This window comes from Mustela putorius, unplaced genomic scaffold (genome assembly GCF_011764305.1).
Source record: "Mustela putorius furo isolate JIRA1106 unplaced genomic scaffold, ASM1176430v1.1 tig00003835_pilon_pilon_pilon, whole genome shotgun sequence".
NCBI lineage: Eukaryota > Metazoa > Chordata > Mammalia > Carnivora > Mustelidae > Mustela > Mustela putorius.
The window spans coordinates 560,516-574,840 of record NW_025421988.1 but is presented as its reverse complement, the minus strand read 5'-3'; the positions used below and the strand labels follow the sequence as shown (position 1 = coordinate 574,840).

General features: G+C 47.4%; 1 pseudogene; it reads left to right on the top strand.

The window, feature by feature from the left end:
• The first annotated feature begins 1,440 nt into the window (after nt 1-1,440).
• Nucleotides 1,441-1,532, top strand: LOC123394689 (annotated as a pseudogene).
• The last annotated feature ends 12,793 nt before the right edge of the window (nt 1,533-14,325 follow it).

Below are 14,325 nucleotides of genomic sequence, written 5' to 3'. Positions count from 1 at the left end.
TAATAATATGAATAATCTCCATACTGTTTTCCATACAAATTTATATCCCTATCACAGTGCATAAGTTCCCCATTTTCCCCAATATTTACCAAAATTGGTTAGTTTTAATTTTTTGTTAGTATATATTCTAATAGGTAGTAATATCTTGTTGTGTTTTTCAGAGGTAAACAACAACAACAACAACAAAATGACTTTGCCCTGAGCTTTTACGTTGAGCACTTTTTAATGCTCCTGTTGGTCATTTATATAACATTTTTGAAAAAAAAAGTCTATTCAGATCCTTTTGCTATTTTTTTAATTATATATATTTTTCTATTTGTATCTGTTGGTTATTAACCTCTTTTCAGATATAAGATTTGTAAGTATTTTCTTCCATTCTGTGGATTGTGTTTTCATTCCCCCCCCCCTTTTTTTTTTGGCAATGCAGAAACTTTAGTTTGATGTAATACCATTTATTTATTTTTGCTTCTTTTCCTTCTGTTTTTGGCCTGGTATCCAAACAACTATTGGCAAGACCAATGTCAAGGAGAATTTTTCCTATGTTTTCCTTTAGGAAATTTAGTTTCATGCATCACATTTAAGTCTTTAATCTATTTCAAGTTAAGATTTATGAGTGATATGAGGTTCCAGTTTCATGCTGGTTTGTGTGACTATTCAGTTTTAAATATCATTTATTGAACAGACTATCTTTACCCATTATATATGTTGGCCCCTGTCAAATATTAGGTGACTGTATCAAAGGATTTATTTCTGGACTCTCAATTCTGTTCAACTTGTTTATTGGTCTGTTTTTATGCCAGTATACTTTATTGTTTTGAGCATGAGGGCTTTGTAGTATAGTTTCAAATCAAGAAGTGTAATTTCGCTTCTTCATTCTTTCGCAGAACTGCTTTAATTATTTTTTGTCTTTTATGGTGTCATAAATTTTAGGATTCTTTACTTACTTCTGTAAAAAAAATATTGGATTTTTTAAAAAGATTATTTATTTATTTATTTGACAGAGAGAGATGACAAGCAGGCAGAGAGGCAGGCAGAGAGAGAAGAGTTAGAAGCTTCCTGCTGAGCTGAAAGCCTGATGCAGGGCTCGATCCCAGAACCCTGGGATCATGACCTGAGCCGAAGGCAGCGGCTTAACCCACTGAGCCACCCAGGCGCCCCTAACATTGGATTTTTGATAGGAATTGAATTTACAGATGGTTTTCAGTAGTATGCACATTTTAACAATATTAATTCTTACCATTCATAAATATGAGCTATCTTTCCATTTATGTCTCCTTAAAATTTTTTATCAATGTCATAGTTTATGGGGTAGAGATCTTTCATCTTCTTAGTTAAATCTTTTCCTAAGTATTTTATTATTTTTGATGCTATTGTGAATTAGATTGTTCTCTTTATTTTTTCAGATAGTTCATCATTAGAGTGTTAAAATGCTCATGTCTTGTGCTTACTTTGGCAGCACATATACTGAAATTGGAATGATGCAGAGAAGATTAGCATGATCACTGAGCAAGGATGACATGAAAAACTATTTTAAAAAAAACGAAACAAAACAAAAATCCTGTCTATTATATATCGATCTTGTATTTGGCAGCTTTATTAAATTTGTTTACTCCATGCAGGTATCATGCACCGAGCTGCGGAGACTAGCTCAGGCAAGCAGTAGCAGCATACCTAAACCCAACTCTGATTTCCCAAGGAATGCTGTGCTTTCCCATGGGAGAGGCCCAGGAAAAGCGGCTTTCGCTGTATGCGGGTTACTCCCCCCGCGATACTGGGCTCAGGCAAACAGCAGCAGCCCGCAGAACATTTCTCAGCGAATGCTGTGCTTTCGCAGAGGCATTGGCTTGGAGCGAACAGCACTTCGCTGCTGCTTCCTCAGCAAGGCTTCAGTCGCGTCAGGGAAGAAGAGCTGCGGGAGAGCTTGTGTCTCTTGGGCCTTGCTTTCCCGGGCTCCATGTTCGGATCCTGGGTTCACTCTGCCAGGCCGAACTAAGCAGACACAGCCACAACTCTGCAGTAGCGTGCGTAGCCTAGGATGGCACTCTATGCACACTACCATCTCCCAGTGTAGGCATCGCTTGGCCTTTTACTCTGGCGCTCAGGCGGATTCTCGGACTAGGCCAGTGCTTTCCCCACAGGAAAGGAGAGGTGACCGGATCCCTGCACACCGCCCGTGCACTGAATAGGGAGCTTTGGGGGACTGTCCCCACTCCTTCCCCTTAATCCCTGTGCCTCCGCCAAGCCTCCACATCATGGAGGAGGACGGCATCTGACTCCCCGTTATTTCAGGGAGCTGTTTCCGCGAGTTCAGCGTAGGCGCCTGGTGGCTAGCGCATGTCTGCCCCAGGGACAGGTGGCCAAGGAGCTACCTTCTCCTTGAGCCCAGAGGCTCAGGACAGGCATGCTTTCTGCCCAGACTCCTTCCTAAGAGTAGAGCACGCGCCCTGCCATATTCATCCCCTCCTGTCTCGTTAGCAGCCAGGCTTCTGTCTCTCTGCACAGGGAGCGGGTGATATTTGTATTGCCGGCTCTCCTGCTTCGCAACCGTGTCCAGACCAGAAGGCCAACGGCTCCTGCTCTTCTCCCCGGGCAGCGTGCTGCACCTTCCACAGACATGCTCCTGGGGAGTGCAGTGAAACAAGTGTCCTTTTACTTTAGGCTCTTTCCACAGGCGCCACCGCGCTTCTCTCTCAGGCACAGGGGATGCCCAGGCATAGAGGATTTCGATCCATGCGGGTTTATTACACCGTGCTGAGGAGACCAGCTCAGGCAAACAGGAGCATCCATCAGACCGGACTCTGATTTCCCAACGAATACTGTGCTTTCTCAGAGGGGATGCCAGGGAAAAGAGGCTTTCGCTCTATGCAGATTTCTCCCATCGTGCTGTGAATACTAGGCTAAGGCAAGCAGCAACAGCAGCCCTCAGAACCGACGCTGATTTCCCAGCGACTGCTATGCTTTCGCAGAGGTTTTCAGCTTGGCACGAACCGCACTTCGCTGCTGCTTCCTCAAAAAGGCTTTGGGTATTCACTCTGCGCGGCAGGGAAGATGAGCCACGGGAGAGCTGGTGCCTCTTGGGACTTGCTTTCCTGGGCTCCGAGTTTACGCCCGGGCTTCACCTTGCTATTCAGAACTAAGCAGACACAGTCACAACGCTGCAGCAGCGTGCTTGGCCTACCATGGCACTGTATGCCAATTACCATCTCCTGGGCTAGGTTAGGCTTTGCTTTTTGCTCCGGCTTTCAGGCAGACTCGGGGTCTAGGCCAGTGCCTTACCACAGGCGAGAGGAGGCGACAGGATCCCTGCACACGGCCCGTGCACAGATTAGGGAGCTTTGGGGGACTGTACCCACTCCTTCCCCTTAAACCCCGTGCCTCCTCAAAGCTTTCACATCCTGGAGGAAGATGGCATCTGACTGCCCGTTATTTTGGGAGCTGTTTCTGCGAGTTCAGCGTAGTCGCCTGGTGGCTAGTGCAAGTCTGCCCCAGGGACAGGTGGCCAAGGAGCTGCTGTCTCCTTGGGCACAGAGGCTCAGGACAGTCATGCTTTCTGCCCAGACTCCTTCCTCAGAGTGGAGCACGCGCCTCTGCCCTAGTCGTCCCCTCAATTCTCCTTAGCAGCCAGGCTTCCATCTCACCGCACAGGGAGCGTGTGACTCTTGTCTTGCCACCGGCCGGCTGTTCGTGCCGCGGCAGGCTATCCTGCTTCCCGAGCGTTTCCGGACCGCAAGGCCAAGGGCTCGTTCTCCTCTCCGGGGGCGGTGTGCTGCGCCTTCCCCACACTTGGCTTCTCTCTCAGGCAGAGGGGATGCTAGGGCAAAGAGTATTTCACTCCATGCCGGTATCTTCCACCGAGCTGCGGAGACTAGCTCAGGCAAGCAGCAGCAGAATCCCCAAACCCAACTCTGATTTCCCAAGGAACACTGTGCTTTCCCAGGGGTGAGGCCCAGGCAAAGAGGCTTTCGCTGTATGTGGGTTTCTCCCACCGCGGGACTGGGCTCAGGCAAGCAGCAGCAGCCCGCAGAACATTTCTCGGCGAAGGCTGTGCTTTCGCAGAGGCTATGGCTTGGAGCGAACAGCACTTCTCTGCTGCTTCCTCAGCAAGGCTTCAGTCGCGTCAGGGAAGAAGAGCTGCGGGAGAGCTGGTGTCTCTTGGGCCTTGCTTTCCCGGGCTCCATGTTCGCGTCCTGGGTTCACCCTGCCAGGCCGAACTAAGCAGACACAGCCACAACCCTGCAGTAGCGTGCGTAGCCTAGGATGGCACTCTATGCACACTACCATCTCCCAGTGTAGGCATCGCTTGGCCTTTTACTCTGGCGCTCAGGCGGATTCGCGGACTAGGCCAGTGCTTTCCCCACAGGAAAGGAGAGGTGACCAGATCCCTGCACACCGCCCGTGCACTGTATAGGGAGCTTTGGGGGACTGTCCCCACTCCTTCCCCTTAATCCCCGTGCCTCCTCAAAGCTTTCACATCCTGGAGGAAGATGGCATCTGAGTGCCCGTTATTTTGGGAGCTGTTTCTGCGAGTTCAGCGTAGTTGCCTGGTGGCTAGTGCAAGTCTGCCCCAGGGACAGGTGGCCAAGGAGGTGCCTTCTCCTTGGGCCCAGAGGCTCAGGACAGGCATGCTTTCTGCCCAGACTCCTTCCTAAGAGTGGAGCACGCGCCCTGTCATACTCATCCCCTCCTGTCTCCTTAGCAGCCAGGCATCTGTCTCTCTGCACAGGGAGCGGGTGATATTTGTATTGCCGGCTCTCCTGCTTCGCAACCGTGTCCAGACCAGAAGGCCAACGGATCCTGCTCTTCTCCCCGGGCAGCGTGCTGCACCTTCCACAGACGTGCTCCTGGGGACCCCAGTGAAACACGTGTCCTTTTCCTTTAGGCTCGTTCCACAGGCGCCACCGCGCTTCTCTCTCAGGCCGAGGCGATGCCCAGGCATAGAGGATTTCGCTCCATGCGGGATTATTACACCGTGCTGAGGAGACCAGCTCAGGCAAACAGGAGCATCCCTCAGACCGGACTCTGATTTCCCAAAGAATGCTGTGCTTTCCCAGAGGGGATGCCAGGGCAAAGAGGCTTTCGCTCTATGCGGGTCTCCCATCATGCTGCGAATACTAGCCTAAGGCAAGCAGCAACATCAGGAATCACAACCGACTCTGATTTCCCAGCGACTGCTATGCTTTCGCAGAGGTTTTCAGCTTGTCACGAAACGCACTTCGCTGCTGCTTCCTCAGAAAGGCTTTGGGTGTTCACTCTGCGCGGCAGGGAAGATGAGCCACGGCAGAGCTGGTGCCTCTTGGGACTTGCTTTCCTGGGCTCCGAGTTTACGCCCGGGCTTCACCTTGCTATTCAGAACTAAGCAGACACAGTCACAACACTGCAGCAGCGTGCTTGGCCTAGCATGGCACTCTATGCCAATTACCATCGCCTGAGCTAGGTTAGTCTTTGCTTTTTGCTCTGGCTTTCAGGCAGACTCGGGGTCTAGGCCAGTGCCTTCACCACAGGCGAGAGGAGGCGACAGGATCCCTGCACACGGCCCGTGCACAGATTAGGGAGCTTTGGGGGACTGTACTCACTCCTTCCCCTTAAACCCCGTGCCTCCTCAAAGCTTTCACATCCTGGAGGAAGATGGCATTTGAATGCCCGTTATTTTGGGAGCTGTTTCTGCGAGTTCAGCGTTGGCACCTGGTGGCTAGGGCAAGTCATCCCCAGGGACAGGTGGCCAAGGAGCTGCTGTTTCCTTGGGCCCAGAGGCTCAGGTCAGGCATGCTTTCGGCCCAGACTCTTTCCTAAGAGTGGAGCATGCGCCCTGCCATACTCATCCCCTAGTGTCTCCTTAGCAGCCAGGCTTCTGTCTATCTGCACAGGGAGTGGGTGATATTTGTATTGCCGGCTCTCCTGCTTCGCAACCGTGTCCAGACCAGAAGGCCAACGGCTCCTGCTCTTCTCCCCGGGGAGCGTGCTGCACCTTCCACAGACATGCTCCTGGGGACCGCAGTGAAACACGTGTCCTTTTCCTTTAGGCTCTTTCCACAGGCGCCACCGCGCTTCTCTCTCAGGCAGAGGGGATGCCCAGGCATAGAGGATTTCGGTCCATGCGGGTTTATTACAGCATGCTGAGGAGACCAGCTCAGGCAAACAGGAGCATCCCTCAGACCGGACTCTGATTTCCCAACGAATGCTGTGCTTTCCCAGAGGGGATGCCAGGGCAAAGAGGCTTTCGCTCTATGCGGGTTTCTCCCATCGTGCTGCGAATACTAGGCTAAGGCAAGCAGCAACAGCAGCCCTCAGAACCGACTCTGATTTCCCAGCGACTGCTATGCTTTCACAGAGGTTTTCAGCTTGGCACGAACCGCACTTCGCTGCTGCTTCCTCAGAAAGGCTTTGGGTGTTCACTCTGCGCGGCAGGGAAGATGAGCCACGGCAGAGCTGGTGCCTCTTGGGACTTGCTTTCCTGGGCTCCGAGTTTACGCCCGGGCTTCACCTTGCTATTCAGAACTAAGCAGACACAGTCACAACGCTGCAGCAGCGTGCTTGGCCTAGCATGGCACTCTATGCCAATTACCATCTCCTGGGCTAGGTTAGGCTTTGCTTTTTGCTCTGGCTTTCAGGCAGGCTCGGGGTCTAGGCCAGTGCCTTCACCACAGGCGAGAGGAGGCGACAGGATCCCTGCACACGGCCCGTGCACAGATTAGGGAGCTTTGGGGGACTGTACCCACTCCTTCCCCTTAAACCCCGTGCCTCCTCAAAGCTTTCACATCCTGGAGGAAGATGGCATCTGACTGCCCGTTATTTTGGGAGCTGTTTCTGCGAGTTCAGGGTAGGCACCTGGTGGCTAGTGCAAGTCTTCCCCAGGGACAGGTGGCCAAGGAGCTGCTGTTTCCTTGGTCCCAGAGGCTCAGGACAGGCATGCTTTCTGCCCAGACTCCTTCCTAAGAGTGGAGCACGCGCTTCTGCCCTAGTCGTCCCCTCATGTCTTCTTAGCAGCCAGGATTCCATCTGTCCGTAAAGGGAAAGGGTGACTCTTGTCTTGCCACAGGCCTGCTGTTCGTGCCACGGCAGGCTATCCTGCTTCCTGAGCTTTTCCCGACCCCAAGGCTCCTTCTCTTCCCCGGGGGCGGCGTGCTGCGACTTCCCCACACTTGGCTTCTCTCTCAGGCAGAGGGGAAGCTAGGGCAAAGAGTATTTCGCTCCATGCGGGTATCTTCCACCGAGCTTCCTAGACTAGCTCAGGCAAGCAGCAGCAGCATCCCCAAACCCAACTCTGATTTCCCAAGGAACGCTGTGCTTTCCCAGGGGAGATGCCCAGGCAAAGAGGTTTTCGCTGTATGCGGGTTTCTCCCACCGCGGGACTGGGCTCAGGCAAGCAGCAGCAGCCCGCAGAACATTTCTCCGCGAATGCTGTGCTTTCGCAGAGGCTTTGGCTTGGAGCGAACAGCATTTCGCTGCTGCTTCCTCAGCAAGGCTTCAGTCGCGGCTGGGTAGAAAAGCTGCGGGAGAGCTGGTGCCTCTTGGGCCTTGCTTTCCCAGTCTCCATGTTCGCGTCCTGGGTCCACCCTGCTAGGCCGAACTAATCAGACAGAGCCACAACCCTGCAGTAGCGTGCGTAGCCTAGGATCGCACTCTATGCACACTACCATCTCCCAGTGTAGGCATCGCTTGGCCTTTAACTCTGGCGCTCAGGCGGATTCTCAGACTAGGCCAGTGTTTTCCCCACAGGAAAGGCGAAGTGACCGGATCCCTGCACACCGCCCGTGCACTGAATAGGGAGCTTTGGGGAACTGTCCCAACTCATTCCCCTTAAACCCCGTGCCTCCGCCAAGCTTCCACATTTTGGAGGATGACGGTATCTAACTCCCCTTTATTTAAGGGACCTGTTTTCGCGAGGTCAGCATAGGAGCCTGGTGGCTAGCACATGTCTGCCCCAGGGACAGGTGGCCAAGGAGCTGCTGTGTCCTTGGGCCCAGAGGCTCAGGACAGGCATGCTTTCTGCACAGACTCCTTCCTAAGAGTGGAGCACGCGCCCTGCCATACTCACCCCTCCTGTCTTCTTAGCAGCCAGGCTTCTGTCTCTCTGTAGTGGGAGTGGGTGATACTTGTATTGTCGGCTCTCCTGCTTCGCAACCGTTTCCAGACCAGAAGGCCAACGGCTCCTGCTCTTCTCCCCGGGCAGCGTGCTGCACCTTCCACAGATATGCTCCTGGGGACCGCAGTATATAAAAGTGTTCTTTTCCTTTAGGCTCTTTCCGCAGGTGCCACCGCGTTTCTCCCTCAGGCAAAGGGGATGCCCAGGCATAGAAGATTTCCCTCCATGCGGGTTTATTACACCGTGTTGAGGAGACCAGCTCACCAAACAGGAGCATCCCTCAGACCGGACTCTGATTTCCCAAAGAATGCTGTGCTTTCCCAGAGGGGATGCCAGGGCAAAGAGGCTTTCGCTCTATGCGGGTTTCTCCCATCGTGCTGCGAATACTAGGCTAAGGCAAGCAGCAACAGCAGCCCTCAGAACCGACTCTGATTTCCCAGCAACTGCTATGCTTTCGCAGAGGTTTTCAGCTTGGCACGAACCGCACTTCGCTGCTGCTTCCTCAGAAAGGCTTTTGTTGTTCACTCTGCGTGGCAGGGAAGAAGAGTCGCGGGAGACCTGGTGCCTCTTGGGACTTGCTTTCATGGGCTCCGAGTTTACGCCCGGGCTTCAACTTGCTATTCAGAACTAAGCAGACACAGTCACAACCCTGCAGCAGCGTGCTTGGCCCAACATGTCACTCTATGCCAACTACCATCTCCTGGGCTAGGTTAGGCTTTGCTTTTTGCTCCGGCTCTCAGTCAGACTCGAGGTCTAGGCTAGTGCTTTCACCACAGGAGAGAGGAGGCGACAGGATCCTTGCACACGGCCCGTGCACAGATTAGGGACCTTTGGGGGACTGTGCCCACACCTTCCCCTTAAACCCCGTGCCTCCTCTAAGTTTCCACATCCTGCAGGAAGATGGCATCTGACTGCCCGTTATTTTGGTAGCTCTTTGTGCGAGTTCAGCATAGGTGCTTGGTCGCTAGCGCATGTCTGCCCCAGGGACAGGTGGCCAAGGAGCTGCAGTCTCTTTGGGCCCAGAGGCTCAGGACAGGCATGCTTTCTGCCCAGACTCCTTCCTAAGAGTGGAGCACGCGCCTCTGCCCTAGTCGTCCCCTCATGTCTCCTTAGGAGCCAGGATTCCACCTGTCCTTAAAGGGAGAGGGTGACTCTTGTCTTGCCACGGGCCTGCTGTTCGGACCACGGCAGGCTATCCTGCTTCCCGAGCGTTTCCCGACCCCAAGGCCAACGGCTCCTTCTCTTCTCCGGGGGCGGTGTGCTGCGCCTTCCCAACCATTGGCTTCTCTCTCAGGCAGAGGGGGGATGCTCGGGCAAAGAGTATTTTGCTCCATGCGGGTATCTTCCACTGAGCTGCGGAGACTAGCTCAGGCAAGCAGCAGCAGCATCCCCAAACCCAACTCTGATTTCCCAAGGAACGCTGTGCTTTCCCAGGGGAGATGCCCAGGCAATGAGGCTTTCGCTGTATGCGGGTTTCTCCCACCTAGAGACTGGGCTGAGGCAAGCAGCAGCAGCCCGCAGAACATTTCTCAGCGAATGCTGTGCTTTCGCAGAGGCTATGGCTTGGAGCGAACAGCACTTCACAGCTGCTTCCTCAGCAAGGCTTCAGTCGCGTTAGGGAAGAAGAGCTGCGGGAGAGCTGGTGCCTCTTGGGCCTTGCTTTCCCGGGCTCCATGGCTTACCTATATCTATCTCTCCCATTATAATGATTCCTCTGGGCTGGGGTTTTGTTGTGCTCATCTTAGGCCAGGCACTCAATAAATTGTCTCTGAATCATTGAATTGTTTGACTCCCTTGCTAGATTCTCAATTTCATGAGGCCAAGGATTGTTCTATTCAGTCCTTCTTTATCCTCAATGTCTGTTATATTGCAGTCACTTACGTGACTAATGGGAAAAATCACAGTAAGAGTTAAAACTACAGAAAAACCCCGTGGGTTCAATACAGAAAGCTTTCTACAATTATTTAGCCCAAGAATTGAATACTGGCTGCACTTTTGATTCTTTTTAAATGGTATTGAATTTAATTTAAATGGAAATACTTGAATGGTAGAATAATAAAATTATAAAAGCAACTTGCTCCTTAAAGTAAGAATTATATAGGGCATCTCTTCTAGAAGCAAAATAATCTTTTTTTTAAATTTTTTAATCCCATATATTTACTCTGATCCTGGAACTTTGTCATTTTGAACTTCTCTGCTGATTAAAATATTCTTCATCATCAGCACCTACTGCTCTCCTCTCCTGGTGGGTCTCCGGAAAGGGTCTTCTCTAGCTCTTCTAGCAGGAGATGGGCACTTCCCCTCTACCCCTGTTGCCGGACCAACCTTACCTATCCTGCAGGGTCAGCTCGGCCTGGCGTTTTATCTGTTGTTCTCTTCTGAGTGGTTAGATTTCATAGATACCTTGCTTTGCTTTTGTCAGGATTTACCCTGAACTATCAAAACCCTTTTCTTGTGCCTGTGAAGCAAAAGAAACAGTCTTGATGAGAGAACCAGGAACTCGAACAGATCATATTTATCCTGAATGTTCCGTCCAAAATGAAAACTATATTTCTGAGGAGCCTCAAGATCTCTGAGAAGGGAAGTTTCACCAACTCTGTCATGTAGGGGCATCAATTCGGATGCTGCGTCATTTTTCCTACTTTCCCAGCTAATAATTCTCTACCTCAGAAAGCCCACTCTCAACCGTTTCCTGTCTCAAAGGCAGTTGCTCTTAGAGTCTGCACATGGCACTTGGGGCCTGCTGGTCGTTGGCTACTGCCCTCTGTACCCTGGGTCTAACAGCTGCGGGGCATCAAGATGAGAACGTCTCTTGTTCTAATACTTAATATAGTTTGGGGCACATGAGAAGAATCGTGCTCTGATCAAAAGGAAGCCTGCTTCCCTCCCTGCTTGCCTGCCTCTCTGCTTACTTGTAATCTCTCTCTCTCTCTGTGTCCAATAAATAAATAAAGTCTTAAAAAAAAGGCTGATGGATGATAAATTATGAAAACTGCTCCCTCCAAATGATGCTTCTTCATAAGGATTTAAGAATTTAAAATTGTAAGAATTTAAATTTGAAACTTGATCATAGGATTTATGTTACAGAATAACATCAAGTGAAGGCAGTTATTAGATCTGAAGTATTTGTGATTCTGAATTCTTGGCCTCATTAGTAAATTTATTTTTAAATTCTCCCATGGAGTGGTTATTGGCCTTTCATTGATGTACATCATTGGGTCAAATGAGATGTGTGTGCCCAGAACTATATATAATCTTTGTATTTCACTGGAGATGGCATTTCTGAGTTTAGTTCAATTGAATTTGGACAAATGTTTTAATAGTCACTTCTAGAGTTGGCCCTGGAGAATATCTTCCTTTTTTTTTTCTCCTCCCGATTCTCTGAAAAACCCTGACTAATTCACATTATCACAGTGATATCACAATTCAAGTTTTTCCAAACACTATAGCTGCAAAATAGAAGGAAGCTACTCAGAATGTAATGCTATTGTGAATGATTGAGAAAGAAAACATTATTGTAATTAAGCTACCAGGATTCAATGTATTTTATTGTTGCTTAGAAAATCTTAGCATCCCCAGACTTTACAGAGATTTGATGATCCTAAGAGGAGCTGAACTCATGGACCAAAATAACTATGCACATAAAAAGTACAATTACTGACCTAAAAAAGATGATGTGGTTAACTTTATATGGCAATCCAAGTGTTATTGGAACAGGAACTTAAAAAATAGCTTAGGATCACCTAGGTGGCTCAGTGAATTAAGCCACTGCCTTCAGCTCAGGTCTTGATCTCGGGGTCCTGGGATCAAATCCTGCATCAGGCTCTTTGCTCAGCAGGGAGTCTGCTTTTCTCTCCCTCTCTCTCTCTCTCTGCCTGTCCTCCGTCTACTTGTGATCTCTCTCTGTCAAATAAATAAATAAATAAATAAATATAATCTTAAAAAAAAAAAGAATGACTGTACTTTTAAAAAATAGCTTAAAAAGGGCACCTGGGTGGCTCAGTGGGTTAAGCCGCTCATGATCTCAGAGTCCTGGGATCAAGCCCCACATCAGGCTTTCTGCTCAGCAGGTAGCCTGCTTCACTTCCTCTCTCTCTGCCCGCCTCTCTGCCTACTTGTGATTTCTCTCTGTCAAATATATAAATAAAATATTTAAAAAAAATAGCTTAAATGTATATGATAAAATAATGATACACATATACGAATTAAAGAAAGATACTATACTGTGAATATAAATTAAGTGAAAATTGTTGAAATAAAGAATACAATAAACGGAGAGTAAGATGAATATAGCTGTAAAATAAATAAGTGAGTTGGGAAAAACAAACAAATAAACAAATTAATGACTTCTGCCCAAATGCAGCAGAAGAGAAAAAAAATAAAGAAAATATTTAAATAAGTACTGAGATAAATTTTGGAGAATTAAAGAAAGATAAAAGATACCAGACTTGAAATGATGCCAAACATGAGAAATCACAAACAAAACAAAACAAAAACCACACACAAAAAAAAACCACTCATATAGGGCGCCTGGGTGGCTCAGTGGGTTAAGCCGCTGCCTTCGGCTCACGTCATGATCTCAGGGTCCTGGGATCCAGTCCCACATGGGGCTCTCTGCTCAGCGGGGTGCCTGCTTCCTCCTCTCTCTCTCTCTGCCTGCCTCTCCAACTACTTGTGATTTCTTTCTGTCAAATAAATAAATAAAATCGTTAAAAAAAACACTCATATACATTATGGTGAGTTTTAAGAATATCAAAAACAGAGAAGAGCATAAATGATGTCCAAGAGAAGAACAGATCACCTAAAATGTACAAGAATAATACTGACAGCAGAATTCTCAACAGTAATAGCATATAAAGGAGACAGCTGGGTGTTTGTATAGATGGAAAAGATATTTGAAACTAGATATTATACATCAAGCCAAATTATTGATTAAATTTGAGAGCACAGTAAAAATACAATGAAGCGTGTTAGGTTTTAGAACATTTATCACACAGAGACACACATTTTAGAAAACTTCCTTGGAGGACAGCTCAATTTAGATAGAGAAAACAGAATTATGTACTCAAAGGCACATTTTGAAGGAAGGATTGAATATAGTCTGCACTGCAAATATTCTTTAATCGTATGTTCTGAATTTCCTAAATTTAAGAAGTATTTGTTCCAATATTTATCTTTAAATAAACCCTAGGAGACTTTTTCTTGGATTCTGGAAAATCAGTCCACTTGGATACAAATCTTTTTGTCACTGATGGAAATTTTGATAGCCCTTAACTGTGGAATGTCTAATGTATTGTTACAGCAATTGTGATTTGCCAATACATGGGTGATCTGTGTGTGTTGTGTGTGTTTATTTTTATTTTTGATAGTTTTACTCTTCTATGAGATTTTTAAGAAGACATAATTTTAATAAATTATGATTTGTTGAAATTTATCTGAGGTTATATATAATAAAATGAAATTTGTGTGAACTGAAGAAGTGCGTCTCCATTTTTTTTTTTAAGAGTAGACTGGTCTTTTAAAATTGTCCAAAGAAGTACATTGTATTCATTATTAAATTTGATAATATACAATAAAGTATTTATGGTCATATGGAACCATATCAAATTCTACTATTAATTCATATTAATAATTACCATAAGAGGAAAAAGGGATATTTTTCAAAATGAAAATTAGTGTATTTTTCAAAATATGATATAGTGTTATTCACTGAACAGAGGGAACAAATGTCAAAGTTTAACACAGTTTACAGAATGTTTTAACATAAATTGAAATTTAAATCTGACCAAATTTCACAGTTTTCAGTAAAATGATAGCACTTTAAATCCTTGCAAAGTGGTAAGTGACCCAAAACATTGCTTAGAAAAACAAATTTAACACTACTCTAGTCTGAGATGGTTAAGTTATGGTACAACTTGCCATTGTGTATCATCAAATGGTATATTTTTTTCTTTTGGTCTTGTCATTATATTTTATGTTAGCCATTATGATAAGTATGTAGTGATATCTCAGTGTCATTTTAATTGCATTTCCTTGATGTCTAATTATGTCAAATTATATTATTTTGATGTTTAATGTTCTGAGCTTTCTCAGTTCAAGACCATGAAGCCACATAGGAAAAATACAGTTGCAGATGCACTCATAGACCAACTCTTATTTAGAAATAACAACAAACATTACTACCCATTCCAACAAAAAATAGATTCGTTATGCAGTAGGGATTTTATAAATTACCTGACACA